A 20,106-nucleotide genomic window follows, 5' to 3' on the forward strand; every position below is an offset into this window, starting at 1 on the left:
GGTTCAACTACCTCATGTCTGAGATCTGTGCTGGTATCCAAGGGCTGGATAAATAAATAGACAGCTTTCTGAAGCAGACGATTTAAAATGAGGAGGGAAATGACAAACAGTAACATTCAATTGTTTCAGATTTCTTCTGTAAAACAATTGTGGAAGCAATGTAGCAAAATATCACAAATTATGTTAGTGTAAATCACTGTTATACACATCTAAATCTGATCATTATTTAGCACTTATACAGATAGGTTATTCCATTTGCCATTCTACACAAAAACGAGTTTTAATGTAATTTGTTTTGTAAACTGCAAATGTTTTAAATAGCTCAGCAGCATGTCAGCAAACTCTTAAACAATCGTGCACACAAATTTTAACTGATGCGTGAATAATAACACCTGCGGTGTGTTCAAAGTGTCAGCCTTGACTCAGTGGTAGTGGCTCACCTCTGAGTCAGAAGGTGGTGTGTTCAACTCCCACATCAGAAATTTGCGTATTCACCAGGCTGACACTTCAGAGCAACTCTGAGGGAGTGTTGCAATGTTGGAAGTGCTCATTTTCGAATACTGTGTCAAACTGAAGCCCCGTGGTTGTTAAAGGTCCATGACATGATTCAAAGAGGAGCAGAGATTTCTGGCAATGTCACCAATAATGTTTATCTCTCAATCAAACATCAAAAGCAGATGATTTGTCATTTCTTTCCTGGCTGTTTCTGAAGTCTTGCTGTGTGTAACTTGGCTGCTGCATTTCCTGCATTTTAATTGCAATTACACTTGAAAGATCCTTAATTGGCTGAGAAATATTTTGGGACATCAAGAGGTCATGAAAGGCATTATGTAAATTTTTTGATATTAAAGAAATACAGTCTTATAAGATTTTTTTAAAACATGTATTCATAAGTGTTGGCTGAGCCAGCATTTGTGGCCCATCTGAAATTTGTCAAAGCAAGCCATCTTCTTAAACATTTGATTTCAATCAGATATATACATATTCATAATTTGAATGTTATGAAGGGAGGTCTTGGCTTTTAAACACAGCAACAGAGAGAAAAGTGACTTAGTTCCAGATCAGGATGGTTTATGACTTGGAGGGGAATCTGTAGATTGTGGTGCTCTCATGCATTTGCTGACCTTAGTCTGACAGATCCTTGTGTTCGAAAGTGCCGCGGTGAATCATGGTCCAGGGAGTGAATGTTTAATTTACTAATTTTAAAGTCTCAAAGTGTGGAGCTAGAAAAGCACAGCAGGTCAGGCAGCATCCAAGGAACAAGACAGTCGATGTTTCGGGCATAAGCCCTTCATCTGCAATGTGGGGGTGTTGGGGTGGAGGGAGGGGGCTGAGAGATAAAGAGGAGAGAGTGTGGGGCTGTTGGGAAGCTAGCTTGGAACACAATAGATAGATGAAGGTGGGCGGTGATGGTGATAGGTGGGAGCAGAGGGTGAGTGGATAGGTGGGAAGGAAGATGGACAGGTGGGACAGTTCAAGAGGGCGATGCTGAGTTGGAGGGTTGGATCTGAGATGAGGTGGGGGAGGGGAGATAAGGCAACTGGTGAAGTCGACGTTGATGCCATGCGGTTGGAGGGTCCCAAGGAAGAAGATGAGGCGTTCTTCCTCCAGTCATCAGGTGGCTAGGATTTGGCAGTGGAGGTGGTCCAGGACTTGCATGTTCTTGGCAGAGTGGGAATGGGAGTTGAAGTCTTCGGCAGTGGGGTTGTTTGGTGTGTGTATCCCAGAGATTTTCCCTGAAATGTTCTGCGAGTTGGTGTCCTGTTTTATAGTCTGCTTTGTATTATCGATATAGAGATGTTATTGATCTTCTTGAGTGTTGTGGAGCTGCACACATCTAGGCAAGTAGAGAGTATGCCATCACACTGTTGATTTCGCCTTGTAGACGGGTTTTGAGAAGTCAGGGAGTGGGTTGCTGCCTCTGAACAGCTCTTGAAACCATAGCATATATATGGCTGTCAGTTTGTGATCATTGGTAAACCTAAGGTTATTGATGGTGAGGGCTTGGCAAATGAATGTGAGGGAAGGTGGTTGGCTTCTCTATAGTTGATTTTCAATAATATTGTGGCTCCTTGTTGGAGGAAGAAATATCAAAGAGGAACTTTAAATTCTGTGTTCAGCAATACAGCAATCTTGATTCAGAGCTCTGTTACTGCTCATGTGGGAGAGTCCAGAGACCGCTCTACCTCTAGCTTTCACATTGGGTACAGATCCCTCTTAAGTACAGCTCAGGTCAAAGGAGAGATCAATGACACTCTAACTTTTTTTTACCTCTTGCCTTACAATAGTTTCATACAACATTTATGTCATTGTTAAGCCACATCCCCCAAATCTATATACCCAATCCAGTAAGCATACACTCAATGTTGGACAACTCCATGGACAACCCTAGGTTGTCCCATAATCTTATGATGTCTGCCAGATACCTCCATCATCTGTCTTTGGGATCTTACCATTTTTCTGACAGTTAGAGCCCTTCCCAGTCATTTGCCAGCTGCATTGCACAATTTGCCAGTAACCACAAACATTTGCTTTTCACTAAGAACTCCTCCAAATTCTCGACTAACTTGAGTATGGAGGATATTAACTTCCACCAATTGTTAAAAAGTAATTAAAATTAATTCTAATATGAAGTTAATACAATTTTCTGACACAATGACAGATTTAGACAACAGCTGTCTCACCTCAGCCTGAGAGATTTTACAGGATTCCTACAGATCAAACAAACAGACCTACTGACATGCAGTTGCAATTACAAATGCTGCTATTCTCATATTGTAAGTGCTTTTTAAACCAGAGTTTAGTTCTTTTCCTGTTTCTATTCTAAAATCTTGCCAATACTAATTTTCTTTTCTTAACACAAAGCAAGTATTCGAGGGTGAAATTCAATCACTTTTCAACTTTACCAATAAACAAAATTTGTTTCGATTCCACAATAACTCGGGGACATAATCACAGCTTCATTCTGTATTTTCTAACCTGTCTCTGCCAATCTTCCCTTGATCTTTAGATGTAAGAATCTGTACTTAAGCTTCAATTGTTTATCTCTCCATGTTTTACAACCTTGTTTGATCTCTTAGAGGCTGACTGTTTGCACCATTTATTACTTTAACTTCCCAAATAATGCAATGGACCTCTTTACTATCTACAAACAATAGCTCAAGGAATGCACCTAACCTTTTCACACTAATTTGTTGTTTCCATTTCTAATTTTACAATTACCTAACAAGTTCAGAACACTGTAGGATCAGACTTTTCCTTCTACTGTTTACTAAATAACAAATTTGTGACTGTGGCTAACCTCGGCCTTTCAAATTGTCCTTTTTAAAATGCTTATGTCGATTACTGCCTGTTTACAGAAAACTAATTAATATCTCTGATGTTTCTTCCCATGGATAATCTTATCTTATCCAGTAACTCTGTATGGTGACCACAAGTCTGGCTGTGAACATCTGCTATATGCAGCCGCCAACCTCTTTCGGCCATTTTGTGTCAGCTGAAAAGCCCCAGGTGGCCATCTTGTCAACTTTAGTCATGAGTAGCTACAACAATAATTTAACAATAAGTCCATCAGCACAGGCCAGCATGTGTCTGCTTATTATTTTCTCTTCGGTGTGTTTGATTACTTTCAATTTGACACGAAGAGAATAGTTATGGAAAAGCCACTCCATTTATTTCATCATGCAGTGGATGTGCAGGGAGGTTTTTAGAGTAATGTCCAACCTTTTAGCCAAAAGCTCCTGATTCTTACCCCGCTCAGTACAATATGGCCAAAGAAACTCATGGTCAACTTGTAAATGTATCCAACATGTGCTAATGACACTTGGTAAATGTGGGGGTAATCACAGAGTTATAGAATCATAGACTTATACAGCACAGAAACAGACCTTTCAGTCCAACCTATCCATGCCGACCTGATATCCTAAATTAATCTAAACCCATTTGCCAGCATTTGGCCCATATCCTGTAAACCCTTCCCATTCATATACCCATCCAGATGACTTTTAAATGTTGTAATTTTACCAGCCTCCATCATTTCGTCTGGCACTTCCTCTGGCAGCTCATTCCAAACATGCACCACCCTCTGCATGAAAAAGCTGTCCGTTAGGTCTCTTTTAAATCCTTCCCCTCTCACCATAAACCTATGCCTTCTAGTTTTGGACTCCCCTACTCTGGGGAAAAAGACCTCAGCTTCCATTCCAAGCTACCATCAGTTCTGAGGAAGGGTCACCTGACCTGCAAGTCTGATTTCTCTCCAGAGATGCTGCAAGACCTGCTGAGCTTTTCCAGCAATTTATGTTTTTTTGTAACATCCTTGTAAATCTTTCCTGCAACCTTTCAAGTTTAACAATACTTTTCCTGTACCAGTGAGACCAGAATTGAACACTGTATTCCAAAAGCGGCCGAACCAATGCCCTGTCCAGCCACAGCGTGACATTCCAAATCCTGTACTCAATGCACTGACTATTGAAGGCTAGCATACCAAATGCCTTCTTTACTGCCCTGTCTAACTGTGATTCCACCTTCAAGGAACTATAAACCTGCACTCCAAGCCTACTTTGTTTAACAATACTCCCCAGGATCCTACCGTTAAATGTATAATTCCTGGCTTGATTTGCCTTACCACATTTATCTAAATTAAACTCAGTCTGTCACTCCTTGATCAAAGTCCCGTTGCACTCTGAGATAACCTTCTCCACTTTCCACTGCACCACCAATTTTGGTGTTGTCTGGAAACTTATTAACTCTACATCTTATATTAACATCCAAATCATTTATAGAATTCCTGATCAGCCATTATGGAAGATAAAGAGCATGAAAACATGGGAAAGGTTAAAGCATGAAGACCACTGGCGATCTGTGACAAGGGGTCTGTAGAATGCTATACTAGTCAAAAGGTCACTGTGGTAGGATGAGATAAGGATAGTGGAATGCTGCTACACCAATTAACAGAATTAGACTGGGGCTGAAAGGTTACTATGGCAGGCTGAGATAACAACAATTAGTAAAGGCAGACTCATTTCCTAAATACCATCATGGGAGTTTGGACAGATTGGGACAATAAATATTTAGGACATGACAATAAATATCTAATCAATAGTTAGCAGTGTCAGCCTGGGAGAGAAGATCATTGTGGTAGATGGGGTAGTAAAATATCTAATCATGACATTAGAATAATAATAAGTAGGGCTGAGGATGGAAGACCATGTGGCAGAGGTGGTAGTAAAATATCTATTTGTGACATCAGAATAATATCAAGTAGAATGTTGGGGAAAAAAAACTATAGTAGCGGAAGTAGAGAGAAAACAGGAACTAACATTATTGGTTGTGATATATCTGGAGAAAGATAACTCTGACTAACACAGTTGGGCATGCTGATAAGCTAACAAAAACATGATAACAGAAAGGTATAAAGAGCCACGGACTCTGAGGTTTGGGGGCAATCAAGAATTCACTTTCTGGTTGTCACAGTTTTCTGTTTGCAAATAAAAGACCTACTTCTTGAAGAACTCTCCGTGTCTCCTAGTGATTCTCTAGTTTGTCTCCATGATACCATGTGAGGGAAAGAAAAGGTTACATTTACTGTCACTGTCCATAACTCCAAAATATATAATTTAAAGCCATTTGTTGTCACAGCAAGTTAGACATCTCTGGGTTGAGTAGCTCAGTTGCCTGAACAGCAAGGTGGGCCAGATTGTTGTCAATGGCTCAAGGTTAGTTCTCCATTTTGTACTTGGGACTTGAGGTGGAGTGTGAAATACTATGGGCTTGCATTGGACAGAGGTCTAAAGAAAATGTTTATTTCATAGCTGAATTGCTGCTTAGATTTTTCTGAGCAATTGCGTTATCAAATATGTGCAACTATAATAGGGCTTTGTAAATGCAATACAATTTTTGTTGCTGTTGACAGGCTGTACAAATAAGGGATTTGGGGTGAGGGATTTAGGGTCATAGCTGAATTGCTGCTTAGATTTTTCTGAGCAGTTGCGTTATCAAATATGTGCAACTAATAGGGCTTTGTAAATGCAATACAATTTTTGTTGCTGTTGACAGGCTGTACAAATAAGGGATTTGGGGTGAGGGATTTAGGGAGGAGACTGTTCAACAGGAGGTTGGGAAGTCTAATCTCCCAGATAATCTCAAGATTGGTGTGGCTCAACTGAAATTTTGATTTGGAAGCTTGAAGCTGAAATGGACATGAGTTTCTCCTAACCTGGAAGTTAAGTGGAATTTAGCTAGAAACCTTGCTAGGTATATTCATGAGCCTTTTGTAAAACTCTCCATCAACTTTCAGAAGAGAATAGCTCTAGCAGCATATGCTGCCAATTGCTAAAACTTAATGGGCAATCACAGGTCAGCAAAACCTTGCTCGAAATGTTGAGTTGCCCTGCTCCTCAAATGCTGCCTGACCTGCTGTGCTTTTCCAGCACCACTCTAATCTTGACTCTAATCTCCAGCATCTGCAGTATCCACTTCTGCCTACCTGATTCTATTGCCATTCCACAGGAATGGATAGGTAAGTCAGCCAGAGTTAAAATGAAGCCAAGACCTGGGAATATCTTAGGCTTCGTTATTGTTCTCCTGCTGAACACTGGCCCAAATTTAAAACTGAGGTCAGTGTTTCTCTTATCTGTTATTGTATAGCTCTTGTCTTTCGCATAAGTTTATTCTTTCTTTTCCTTTCAGCAGAATTTGCAACTTACCTTTTCTCAAAAAAACTTCCTTGCGTGAGTGAGTGCTTTAAGCTTCTTGGAGATTTGGAGTCTCAATAAATTGCAGTAAATTTCCAGCATAAAATATTCATGTGATACCAGCCTAACCATAATACATGTGGACATAACTTCATATGGCCATATAAAGCCAAGAATCTGTTAATATCTTCTTAAGGTGAATGATTGCTTTTTACACAAGCATTTGCTCACAAAATGTGCACATTTGTCATAATAAAAGGTTTGAATGCAAATTTTAACAGATTTTTTTCTTGAGACTTTAATGTAGAGAAATAAATATTAAACTAACCTTGGGTCAGGAAATATTTTACAAGCTCTCTTTTACAGACATCTTTCAGGTTAATGGCATCTAATGTATCTATCTACTTTATCAGGTTTATGTCCAAGCATCATTTTTAAAGAACAGCAATAGTTCAGAAAGATCATGAATCTAAATGCCATTTAAATTGAACTGTGCCACAATATTCAACAGCATCAGAGCTTTTATATGTCATAGTTGTGGATATGTTTGCCAAGCTGAGAAGTTGAGTTGCTGATGTTTTGTCCCCTGTCTAGGCGACATCTTCAGTGCTTTGGAGCCTCCTGTGAAACACTGCTGCACTGTCTCCTCTGGAATTTATTTGGTTCCATTCCTGCTGCTTCCGGTTGCTGGTTCTGGTTATTTGTTGTAGTGCCCGGTATATTGGGTGGAGATCTATGTGCTTGTTGATGGAGCCATGCTTCTAGGAATTCTCTGGCTGTCCTGTGTTAGCTTGTTCTATGATTGTTGTGTTGACCCAGTAAAATTTGTGGTCCTTGTCATTTGTGTGTAAGGGTATCAGGGACAGTTGGTCGTAGAGGTTAGTGGCTAGTTGGAATTTACGGGTGTGGATTGCGAGTTGTTTGCCTGTTTGTCCTATAGTATTTCATGCAGTCTTTGCATGGAATCCCGTAAATTACATTAGTCACATGGTGGGTAAAGAGATTTTGTTGTGGTGGGTTGGTGTCTGAGCGTGACTGTAAATTTATGGGTTGTCATGACCCTGAGTCATCAGAGAAGTCTGGCTGTTACTTCCTAGATGTTGTTTATATAAGGTAGAGTGGTTAGCATGTTGGGTTGTGGCATGTCCTCATCACGTTATTTGTCTGCGAGGCATCCGCGGATGAAATTGTTGGGATATTCGTTCTTAGTGAAGACTTTGTAGAGGTGTTTTTTTTCCTTAGATTAGATTAGATTACTTACAGTGTGGAAACAGGCCCTTCGGCCCAACAAGTCCACACCGACCTGCCGAGTGTTCTTCTCTTTGCAGATTGGGAGTGCTGCTGTATGTTGTAGGCCTTTTGAACAGGGTCCAAATGCAACTTTGCTGTGCATGTTCGGATGGTTGCTGTCGTCGATCAGGATCTGGTCTTTGTGTGTGTGGCTTTTCTGACCACTTTTGTAGTGCCTTCACCATTCTGTGTTCTTTCTACCATCGTATCCAGGAATGGGAGTTGGGTGTTGGTTTCCTCCTCTCTCATAAATTTGATCCCTGTGTGTGTTCTCAATCTCCGTTCTCTTATTAATTACAAAAGTGTTGTATCTGATCCAGAGTTTGGGTCAGATTTGTGGGAGGGATGTTTGTTCCAATCTTTTCAACACTGCTTCTGCTATGAGCCCAGAGCTGGGTGAGCCCATAGGCATTCCACTGACCTGTTCATATATTTAGTTGTTGAATGTGAAGTGTGCCGTCAAGCACAGGTCAAGTAGTTTGAGTATGCAGTCCTTGCTATTAGGTTCCCCATCATGCCACCTGTCCTGTTTGCTGAGGAGGCTGGCCATCGTCTCTCTGGCTAGCGTTTTGTCAGTTGAAGTGAACAGTGCCATTACTTTGAATGAGATCACTGCTTCATCCTTGTCTATGTTTATGTTCTTGATGCTGTCTAGGAATTCCTGTAATGATTGTATGGGGTGTTTGGTTCCGCTGATAAGATGTTTCAGTTTTTGTTGGAGTTCTTTTGCCAGTTTATGTGATAGATTTTCCTGGAAGTGCCACAATCGGTTTAAGTGATATGCCTGGTTTGTGTAACTTGGTTAATCCGTAAAATCTTGGGGTGTTGTTGCTCTCTGGTTTCATCCTTTGTAGGTCAGTCCTGGTTATTAATCTGTCTTTTTGAAAGCTCTTTAGTGTGTTGTTTATTCTATTGGTTAGCTGTGGCATGGGTCATACTCCCTCTGTAGGTAGGTGTTGGTATCTGCATGTGGGTTCTCTGCTTTCTGAATATGTTCTGTCTTGTTCATAATAACCATCAAATTTGCCTTTATTTGCTGGTACTATGACTGTGTTCTTGTCCTTTTTGGTTTGAAGTTGTTACATAAGAATCAAGAGCAGGAGTAGGCCATCTTGCCCTTTGAGCCTGCTCTACCATTCAATAAGATCATGTGTGATCTTTGTATGGCCTCAGACCACTAACATGCCCTCTCACCATATCCCTTAATTCCTTTACTGTTCAAAACAAATCTATCTTAGCCTTAAAAATATTTACTGAACTAGTATCGACTACTTCACTGGGTAGGAAATTCTATAAATTCACAACCCTCTGGGTGAAGGAGTTCCTTCTCAATTCAGTCCTAAATCTGCTCCCCCTAATTTTGAAGCTATGCCCTCTTGTCCTAGTTTCACCTGCCAGTGGAAACATCCTCTCTATGTCTATCTTATCTATTCCCTTCATAATTTTATATGTTTCTTTAAGATCCCACCTCATTCTTCTAAATCCCAATGAATATAATCCCGGTCGACTCAGTCTCCCCTCATGAGCCAACCCCCTCAACTCCAGAATCAACCTAGTGAACCTCCTCTAGTACCAGTATACCCTTTCTCAAGTAAAGAGACCAAAACTGCACACAGTACTCCAGGTGTGGTCTCACCAGCACCCTATACAGTTGCAACATTACCTCTCTGCTTTTAAACTCAATCCCTTTAGCAATGAAAGACAAAATTCCATTTGCCTTCCTACTTAACTGTTGTACCTGCAGACCAACCTTCTGTGATTCATGCACAAGGACACCCAGGCCTCTCTGCATAGCAGCATGCTGCCACTTTTTACCATTCAAGTAATAGTCCTTCTTACTGTTACTCCTACCAAAATGGATGACTTCACATTTATTAACATTTATTCCATCTATCAGACCTTTGCTCACTCACTTAAAATATCTATGTTCTTCTGCAAAGTTTCACAGTCCTCTGCACACCTTGTTCTGCCACTCACCTTAATATCATTTGCAAACTTTGACACACCATATGTGGTCCCCAACTCCAAATCATCTCTGTAAATTGTGAATAATTATAGTCACAACACTGATCCCTGAAGCACACCATTAGTTACTGATTGCCAACCAGAATAGCACTCATTTATCTCCATTCTTTGCTTCCTGTTGCTTAACCAAGCCTCTATCCATGCTAATACTTTACCTGGATTGCCATGTATTTTTATCTTATGCAGTAGCCTCTTGTGCAACACCTTGTCCAAGGCATTTTGAAAATCTAGATACCCCTTATCCACTGGATCCCCACTGTCCACTGTGTTCGTAATGTTTTCATAGAATTCCAAAAGATTAGTTCAGCATGACCTGTCCTTCATGAACCCGTGCTGCACCTGTCCAACAGAACAATTTCTATCCAGGTGCCTTGTTAGTCCTTCCTTGATAATAGCCCTTCCCCACTACAGAAGTGAAGCTAATTAGTCTATAATTCCCCATTTTTTTGTCTACCAACCTTTTTAAACAGTGGCGTAACATTTACTGTTTTCCAGTCTACTGGAACTACCCCAAATTCCAGTAAATTTTGGAAAATTACCACAAGTGCACTTGCTATTTCTCCCGCCATCTCTTTGTGTCCTGGGATGCATTCCATCAGGGCCAGGAGACTTATCTATCCTTAGCTCCATTATCTTGTCCAACACTACCTCTTCCATAACAATGATTGTTTCCAGGTCCTCGATTACTTCCGTCTCTTTGTCAATTACTGGCATGTTATTTGTGTCTTCTACCGTGAAGACTGACAAAATAACTGTTCAATGCATCAGCCATTTCATCATATCCCATGACTAAATGCCCCTTCTCATCCTCTAAAAGACCAACGTTTACTTTATCCACTCTTTCATTTTATATATTTATAGAAGCTTTTGCTGTCTGTCTTTATGTTTTGAACTAGTTTTTTCTCATGTGCTAACTTACTTTTCTTTATAGCTCTTTTTGTGGCTTTCTCATTACCTTTAAAGCTTTCCCAATCTTCCATTTTCCTGCTGGCTACTTTGTATGCCTTCTCTCTCAGTTTGATAGCCTCCCTTATTTCCTTAGACACCCATGGCAGATTACGTTCTTTCTTACAGTCGGAAGTGGGTACTGCAAATGCTGGAGATTAGAGTCAAAATTAGAGTGGTGCTGGAAAAGTACAACAGGTCAGGCTGCATCTGAGGAGCAGGAAAATCGACTTTTCGGGCAAATGCCCTTCAAACCTGATGAAGGGCTTTCGTCCGAAATGTCGATTTTTCTGCTTCTCGGATGTTGCCTGACCTACTGTGCTTTTCCAACACCATTCTAATCTTTTCTTACAGTCCTTCCTTTTCACTGGAATATACTTTTGCTGAGCACTTTGGAAAAATTGCTTTGAAAATCTGCCATTGCTCATCAAAAGTCCCAGCATTAAGTCTTTGTTTCCAGTCTACTTTAGCCAACTCCTCCCTAATCATTTGTCACTCCTCCCTTGTTCATTTGTCTTTTCTTGTTACTAAGGGTAGAATAGTTTGCCTGACTGCTTCCTGTGTCTCTTTGGTTAGTCCGTTAGTTCTGACCGTATATTCTAGTGCAGCGAGGAAGTCTCATTACAGCATCCCTATGGTTGTAGCAGAGTCCCTTGGCCAGTATGGCTTTTTCTGTGTCTGGGAACTGTCTGTTGGGGAAGTTGTTGGGGAACCCAGGTGTCTGTCATGTTGTCTTCTCTGCTGATGGTTAGCTTAGTCATTTTGTCTTGTAGTGTCATTCTCTTCCTGTTTGTGGTTCTGTTCTGTCCTATAGTGATGGCCTATTTGATTGCTGTGGTCCATCTCTGATTGGTTGTTTTTGTGCCAATAGATGAAGAGCGTGAGGCTGAAGTGCAACCAAAAAATTAAAAAGAGCCTCTTTTGGAAACAAACTTGAGAGAGGCTACAAATGAAAAGCACTCAATGTAAATGTGAGATACTATGTCCCCCCAGACCACGTGTGGCTTGGCACCAACGGACTTACACCATCTGTTATGGCATGGGACTGCTGAATGCAATACCCTCAAATCCTGCCCTTTAAAGAGTTTCAAATCAACCTGTTCAGAAGTATTACACACCTCAGTAGCAGGTGGCCCTCATGTTCTAGATGTAGGGACAGTACCACTGAACCACCAGTGCCTTCATCATCCTCTCTATGCTGGTTTAAGGACCTGTTTGGTTAACAGCAGTAGAGAATGAACAATAATGAGTCTTAACACTAAATTGAACAACAAAATGTAGTTTATTTCATGATATCAATCATTGTCGAGTTTCACATCCTTACAAAGATGGTCAGGAACCAAGGTTGACAGATCTGAACCAATTAGGATCTCGACAAGTACTCTTTGATTCTCTCCACAAGACTGTATTACATCATCAGATTGATTTTAGCCTAATGCAGTCTCCAAAATTAACCCATTCAGAGGCATTATCTCACACCATAACAACATCTTTGATGTTAAATCACTTTTTTTTTGTATTTTTAAATTTATGGATATGAAAACGGCACACAAGAGAAGATTCGAATGGAATATGCTTAACGGCCATATTAATTACATGGTTTTCATCAAAAGCAGGAGCAGGTCAGAAACAAAAACAGAAATTGCTGCAAAAGCTCAGCAGTTCTGGCAGCACCTGAAGGGAGAAATCAGAGTTAATGTTTCAAACTGAATGACACTTCCTCAGAACTGATGGTAGCTAGGAAAATGTTAATTTATATGCCGAAGATAGGATAGAGGCAGTGTGTCAGAAGTGAACGATAGGTGGGGATGGAGCCCAAAGAGAGAGAAAAACAGTTGGATGGACAAAGGAGTGGATAACGATCTGGCCAGGAGGGTGAATAGCAATTAATGGGGACTATGATTGCTAATAATGGGTAGTGTGTAATACAAGACTATGTGGTAACAAAACCTGATGGTGGAGGTTGGGATAAGAACATGGAAGAGCTTAAGCCCGAAAGTTATTGAACTCAATATTGAGTCCAGAAGTCTGCAGGGTTCCCAAGCAGAAAATGAGATGCTGTTTTTCCGGATTGTGTTGAGCTTCACTGGAGCACTGCAGCAAGTCTGAGACAGAGATGTTGGCCAAGTGACAGGCTGGTATGTTGAAGTGGCAGACAACTGGAAGCTCAGAAGTAGATCATTTGGTGCTCCAAATTTACTCTGCCATTCATTAGAATCATGGCTGATCCTCCATCTCAATATCATAATTTCACTTTCTCCCCATACCCCTTGATGCCTTTAAATTCTGGAAGTTTGTCTGCCTCTTTCTTGAATTTTCTCTGATTTGGCCTCCAAACCCCTCTACACTTCCTGCAATATTACTCTCATATTCTATTTCCCACCTCTTGATCAAATTTTTTGTCCTGTTTTGCTGGATTCTGAATTGTTCCTAATTGCCAGGCTCACTCCCTTCTGTCACAATTTAATATGTCTCCTCTTTTGATCTCATACTGTCCTTTTTTTTTTGGTTTTGAACACCATGGATGAGCTACCTTTTCTCTTTTATTCATGTGTCAGACAAGAGTGAATAACTGGAATTAATGAACCCATCTTTAAATGTGAACCATTGCTTCTTTAAGTCCTTACTAACTATATATTAAAAAAATTGGATACTCAGCAAAGCGGATTTTTCCCATTTCTAAAGTGTTATCTGCAGTGGCACAGAATTTGCAGTTTGAAAAATCATAAAACATGCCACACTCACCACTACTCAGGATTAAATATACATTAACGTCTGATGTGCACAGTTACTGCTGAAATCAGAGGTTTTACAATAATTATCTGGTAACCATATCACCAAAGATTAGAGTTTCTCTATATTTTGCAATCCTGTTGGAAGCAACTCATACTTAATGAGATTTTTTAAAAACCCGTGATAAAATGACAGAACTCTGCCATAGGGTTTCACTTTTTAAAACAAAGCCACATTTTACTCTACACCTGAAGAATTAAATAAAGTAAGCTGCATTAAACTAACACTATATAGTTGAAGACACTTTTTAAAATGTTTTCAACTGCTGCTGTCAATTGTTTCCTTTTCATTTTCAGAGGTTTCTGAGGGCTCACTTACTTCTTAATTAAGAGATGTGTTTCTGCAGAGACATTACTTTCTGTATCGATGTCTGAGGTATTTGGGCACACATGGATACAGTATGAGAAGAAGTCCTGAGTGGATGATCGATCTCGGCCTCCTCCCAAGGTCCCCAGTAGCACAGCTATCAGTTGTAAGCCAATTTGATTCACTCCGCATGGCTGAAGGAGTGGATACTGCAAAGATTATTCACGCTCACAAAATTTAGGCAATGGCACTGAAGTATTGAGCTTCAGAATTATCTGGGTCCTGACTATTCCATTACAGTTTAAAAACAAGAATAATGCGCAGCAATACGGAAAATTGGCCAGGTCTGTCCAGTCAACAAATAGCTGCACAAATCCAACGCATCAGCCTATTCTCAATTGTCAGCAAAGCAATGGAAGGTATTGATGACTGTGCTATCGAGTCACACATACCTAAAAATAACCTGGCAGTTGGGGTTCCACTGGCCCTCTGAGGCATAAATACCAAAGGACAGCTCTCTATGTATCTCCATCACTGCAATTCACCATCAGTTAAAAAGTTCTTGCAAGCTATGTGGACAAGCAAATGTTGGTGGGGACTGTAGGGAGGATGAGTGCACAGATAATAACACCGCGGTACCAGGAGCCATTTGGATTGCAGGGTGTAGTACGTGGGAATAGGAATGTAGCAATGGTTGGAATGATATAAATAAGGAGATAGATGCTGTTCTCTGCACTTGTGAGCGGGTGTTCCAAAGAACTACTTGACTGCTTGATGCCAAGGTTAAGAACATGTCCAAAGGTTGGAGACAAGTTTAGAGAGGGAGGGGAGAGATGTAGTTGCTACTGTTGAAAGGACAAGAGAAGGTGTTCAAGTAAAAGATTTTGTGAACAATTAGGAGCTGAACTAAAAAGCAGATGCTCCAAAGTAATAATCTTTGGAGGGTGGCACGGTGGCTCAGTGGTTAGCAATGCTGCCTCATGGCACCAGGATCCCAGGTTCCAGCCTCGGGTGACTGCCTATGTGGAGTTTGCACATTCTCCCCGTGTCTGTGTGGGTTTCCTCCAGGTGCTCCGGTTTCCTCCCACTGTCCTAAGATGTGCAGTTCTGGTGAATTGGCCATGTTAAATTGACAATAGTGTTAGGTGCATTAGTTAGAGGGAAATGGGTCTGGGAGGGTCGGCGTGGGGTTGGTGGGTCGAAGGGCCTGTTTCCACACTGTAGGGAATCTAATCATTATTGTATAAAATAGTGGCAAAACATCACAGGACAAAGGCAAGGAGTTAAACACATAGTTTAAACATTGATGTGGGAGTAATAGGTTTCAGTTTGTGGGACATTGCATAGCACTAGGGTAGAGGGAACTATTTCACTGGGCAAGTATTCACTTGAACTGTGCTGGGATAAGGGTCCTGGCCAATTGAATAACTAAAGCCAAAAACAGGCTTTAAATTGTGTGTAGGCTGACAGAGCAAAGTATATGTCAGCAATTATTTTGATAATAATACCTAGAGTGAGAAAAGAAAGGACTGAGTACAAATATTAAAAATAAAAGCAAGTAGTATGAAAAAGGGGGAAAATTAGAAACGCAGAATTAATAGCTTTTTAGTTCATTGTGTATAATATTCGGAATGAACAAATTATTTAATGGCACAAATTGACATTAATAGGTATGATCTTTTAGTCATTATGAAGGCATGGTTACTAAGAGATCAAAGCTGGGTACTAAATCATCAAAGGTATGTGAATTTTTGAAAGGGCAAGCAGGAAGGGAAAGGTAGAGAGGCAGTTTTGTTAGTACAGGATGGAGTAAGTATGATAGCAAAAATTGATCTGGGATTGGATGATACAGAATATATATGGGCAAAGGTCAAAAATAACAAGTGGAAGAAGACACTGGTGGAGTTATTTATTGGTCTCCTTATATGCATTGAAATGTCCCAATTGGACAATGAACAAAAATTTGAACTGAAGGGTCTGTAGTAAGGAATTCCATATAGCATGAGTTTAGGAACTAGATAGCTGCAGCAACAGCAAAGTAAGTGATCAAGTCATTGAAGGCCAGAATTGGAGCACTGCAGAGTTAATGAAAAGTTGTGGAACTTGTGACAATGCTACTCCTTTAACGGGGTAATGCTGTCCTTGGGCTTTTTTTTTCCAGAGAGGTTGTAAATGACACAGACTCCGAAAAGTCTGGGGGTTCGGGGCAATTTGTGTATAACTAACATATACCGCCTCAGACAGAAGACTTTCAAGTTTTAAAAAAAATTTACTTGTGAAATGAAAGGGGTTCTCCCAACTCAGCTTTTCTTTGGTTTTAGCAGGAGGGTGAAAGAAAAAGCTATTGGACCCACGAAAGCAGGTCTAGGCTGGTAGAGTCTCTCTGACTTCTCTCCTAGAACTCTGTTAGAACTGCTTCGGAGGATTTAAACTAGTAAATTTGGTGGGGGGGGGGAAACCCAGGGTGATAATGAGGAAAGAGACCGATCTGAGACAGGTACAGCTGAGAACAGAAGTGAGTCAAACAGTTAGGGCAGGCAGGGACAAGGTAGGACTAATAAATTAAACTGCATTTATTTCAATGCAAGAGGCCTAACAGGGAAGGCAGATGAACTTAGGGCATGGTTAGCAACATGGGGCGAGGATATCATAGCAATTACGGAAACATGGCTCAGGGATGGGCAGGACTGGCAGCTGAATGTTCCAGGATACAAATGCTACAGGAAGGATAGAAAAGGAGGCAAGAGAGGAGGGGAGTGGCATTTTTGATCAGGGATAGCATTACAGCTGTGCTGAGGGAGGGATGGAGAGGAATTTCTTAAGTGTGTACAAGACAATTTTCTGATTCAGTATGTGGATATACCTATTAGAGAAGTTGCAAAACTTGACGTACTCTTGGGAAATAAGGCAGGGCAGGTGACTGACGTGTCAGTGGGGGAGCACTTTGGGGCCAGTGACATAATTCCATTTGTTTTAAAATAGTGGTGGAAAAGGACAGACCAGATCTAAAACTTTAAGTTCTAAATTGGAGAAGGGCCAATTTTGGCGGGATTAGGCAAGAACTTTCGAATGCTGATTGGAGGCAGATGTTTGCAGGTAAAGGGACGGCTGGAAAATGGGAAGCCTTCAGAAATGAGATAACAAGAATCCAGAGAAAGTATACTCCTGTCAGGATGAAATGGAAGGTTGGTTAGTATAGGAATTGCTGGATGACTAAAGAAATTGAGGGTTTGGTTAAGAAAAAGAAGGAAGCATATGTCAAGTATACACAGGAGAGATCGAGTGAATCCTTAGAGTATAACGGCAGTAGGAGTATACTCGCGGGAGGGCAAAACGAGAACATGAGATAGCTTTGGCAAATAGAATTAAGGAGAATCCAAAGGGTTTTTACAAATATATTAAGGACAAAAGGGTAATGAGGGAGAGAATAGGGCCCCTCAAAGATCAGCAATGTGGACTTTGTGTGGTGCCACAAAAAATGGGGGAGATACTAAATTAATATTTTGCCTCGTATTTACTGTGGAAAAGAATATGGAAGATATAGACTGTAGGGAAATAGATGGAGACATCTTGCAAAATGTCCAGATTACAGAGGAGGAAGTGCTGGATGTCTTGAAATGGTTAAAGGTGGTGGATAGATCCCCAGAACCTGATCAGTGGTACCCGAGAACTCTGTGGGAAGCTAGAGAAGTGATTGTTGGGCCTCTTGCTGAGATATTTGTATCATCGATAGTCACAGGTGAGGTGCCGGCAGACTGGAGGTTGGCAAATGTGGTGCCGCTGTTTAAGAAGGGCAGTAAAGACAAGCCAGGGAGCTATAGACCCGTGAGCCTGACCTCGGTGGTGGGCAAGTTGTTGGAGGGAATCCTGAGGGACAGGATGTACATGTATTTGGAAAGGCAAGGACTGATTAGGGTTAGTCAACATGGCTTTGTGCATGGGAAATCATGTCTCACAAACTTGATTGAGTTTTTTGAAGAAGTAACAAAGAAGATTGATGAGGGCAGATATGAACTTCATTAAGGCGTTCGACAAGGTTCCCTATGGGAGACTGATTAGCAAAGTTAGATCTCACGGAATACAGGGAGAACTAGCTATTTGGATACAGAACTGGCTCAAAGGTAGAAGACAGAGGGTGGTGGTGGAGGGTTGTTTTTCAGACTGGAGGCCTGTGACCAGTGGAATGCCACAAGGATCAGTGCTGGGCCCTCTACTTTTTGTCATTTACATAAATGATGCGAACATAAGAGGTACAGTTAATAAGTTTGCAGATGACACCAAAATTGGAGGTGTAGTGGACAGCGAAGAGGGTTACCTCAGATTACAACAGGATCTGGACCAGATAGGCCAATGGGCTGAGGAGTGGCAGATGGAGTTTAATTCAGATAAATGCGAGGTGCTGCATTTTGGCAAAGCAAATTTTAGCAGGACTTATACACTTAATGGTAAGGTTCTAGGGAGTGTTGCTGAACAAAGACACCTTGAGGTGCAGGTTCATAACTCCTTGAAAGTGGAGTCGCAGATAGGATAGTGAAGAAGGCTTTTGGTCTGCTTTCTTTTATTGGTCAGAGTATTGAGTACAGGAGTTGGGAGATCATGTTGCAGCTGTATAGGACATTGGTTAGGCCACGGTTGGAATATTGCGTGCAATTCTGGTCTCCTTCCTATCGGAAAGATGTTGTGAAAGTTGAAAGGGTTCAGAAAAGATTTACAAGGATGTTGCCAGTGTTGGAGGATCTGAGCTACATGGAGAGGCTGAACAGGCTGGGGCTGTTCTCCCTGGAGCATCTGAGGCAGAGGGGTGACCTTATAGATGTTTACAAAATTATGAGGGGCATGGTTAGGATAAATAGACAAAATCTTTTCCCTGGGGTCGGGGAGTCCAGAACTAGAGGGCATAGGTTTAGGGTGAGAGGGGAAAGATATAAAAGGGACCTCAGGGGCAACCTTTCACGCAGAGGGTGGTACGTGCATGGAATGAGCTGCCAGAGGATGTGGTGGAGGCTGGTACAATTGCAACATTTAAGAGACATTTTGATAGGTATATGAATAGGAAGGGTTTGGAGGGATATGGGCTGGGTGCTGGCAGGTGGGACCAGATTGGGTTGGGATATCTGGTCGGCATGGACGGGTTGGACTGAAGGGTCTGTTTCCATGCTGTACATCTCTGTGACTCTATGATTCTAAGAACTCATGTTTGATTTACCTTTTGTGCCAAGGGGTGTTTATGGGGATCGTTGCAATTATTTGAAGCAGCATCATTGAGTTGGGATGATCTGTTGGATTTTCGGATGTGTTATTATCCGGTATTCTGTTTTCTGTTGTTTCTGTCTCATTCAGTAATCTTGTAAATAAATTCTATTCTGGTTAAAGCTAAGTGGTTTGACCAGCTGCATCACTCCTGGAATATCCACTCTACACCTTCTTAAAGCAACTAGCACTGTTATGGTCTGGGCTACTTTCTTGAAATGTTTTGAGGGGGTCTGGCCTGCTCCAGAACAAACTGGACAATGTAAAGTCCAAAGCTTTATTCAAAACATTTGTTAACATGTAAAATGTGTCAAATCATAATAGATTACAGGTGCTCTGTCAAAGATCTGGGCTTAGCAATGGCCATTTCTTGTCCTATCTATTTCTCTGCTTTTTGGAATATTGACCTATTATTTTTGATGGGATTCGGACATTAAGGACTGACATCAAATAGGTTAACTTTACTGGTAGTTGGAATAACCTATAACTTGAGTAAAACAACACTACTCGACAAGTTGTTTGCAAATGTAATTGTAATTTATATTACATTTTTAAACCAATGTGGATTAGTTTGACACAATTCATTTCATTATCTTAGTTTAGAAACTAACTTGTGTTAAGTGGCTAAATGAATTTAAATTGTAATGACATGACAAGAGCATTTCCGTAAAATCAACACTTTTTAAAAAAATCTTCAGTTTTAGTTACCTACAGATCCCCAAACTCAATGTAAGGTGACAGAGTTGATGTGGATTCAGTTTTAGCTGCACAGCTAACAAGCAATTTTTAAATTCTTAAATTTAAA

The 20,106-nt window shown here is 40.9% G+C and overlaps 1 protein-coding gene across 9 annotated transcripts in view; it reads left to right on the plus strand.

The window, feature by feature from the left end:
* lrrc4ca (leucine rich repeat containing 4C, genome duplicate a) overlaps nucleotides 1–20,106 on the plus strand; it is a 994,912-nt gene that overhangs the window by 780,691 nt on the left and 194,115 nt on the right. The gene's annotated exons all lie outside the window — the stretch shown is intronic.

This window comes from Chiloscyllium plagiosum, chromosome 16 (assembly GCF_004010195.1).
Source record: "Chiloscyllium plagiosum isolate BGI_BamShark_2017 chromosome 16, ASM401019v2, whole genome shotgun sequence".
Lineage (NCBI taxonomy): Eukaryota > Metazoa > Chordata > Chondrichthyes > Orectolobiformes > Hemiscylliidae > Chiloscyllium > Chiloscyllium plagiosum.